The following is a 634-nucleotide window of genomic DNA, read 5'->3' as shown; positions in this document are numbered from 1 at the left end:
AGTCTAACATCAAATATGTACAGAAATATTTACAATTAAAAGAAAAAAAATCTAAATTGAGATCTGTAAATTAACTTATCACAAAACTTGCTTCAGTTTTACAAAATAGAACAAGCTTTACTCCATATGGCTCTGCTTCAGCAAAGATCTGAAAGGAATAGAGGACACTTTTGCTTCGTTCAGTCTGAAGGATGCACTGTTTTTTTTCTTTTTCTAAGAACTTTCAGCAGCTTCCAGCTATTCTGCAGACATACATGGGATGAAAATGTTTGCAACATAATTAAGAAACACGTTTTCCTGAATCACGTCAAAAGGTAAAGAAAACAATTCATAAAATTATAAAACAATAAATTTAAATTGTTCCATTATATTAAAGGGATAGTGCACCCCAGAATGAAAATTTTGTCATTAATCACTTACCCCCATGTCGTTCCAAACCCATAAAAACTTCGTTCGTCTTCGGAACACAATTTAAGATATTTTGGATTAAAACCGGGAGGCTTGTGACTGTCCCATTGACTGCCAAGTAAATTACACTGTCAAGGTCCAGAAAAGTATGAAAGACATCGTCAGAATAGTCCATCTGCCATCAGTGGTTCAACCGTAACGTTATGAAGCAACGAGAATACTTTTT

The sequence above is a fragment of the Sinocyclocheilus rhinocerous genome, unplaced genomic scaffold, assembly GCF_001515625.1.
Source record: "Sinocyclocheilus rhinocerous isolate Xijiao unplaced genomic scaffold, SAMN03320098_v1.1 scaffold432, whole genome shotgun sequence".
Taxonomy (NCBI): Eukaryota; Metazoa; Chordata; class Actinopteri; order Cypriniformes; family Cyprinidae; genus Sinocyclocheilus; species Sinocyclocheilus rhinocerous.
This window is presented reverse-complemented; position numbering follows the sequence as displayed.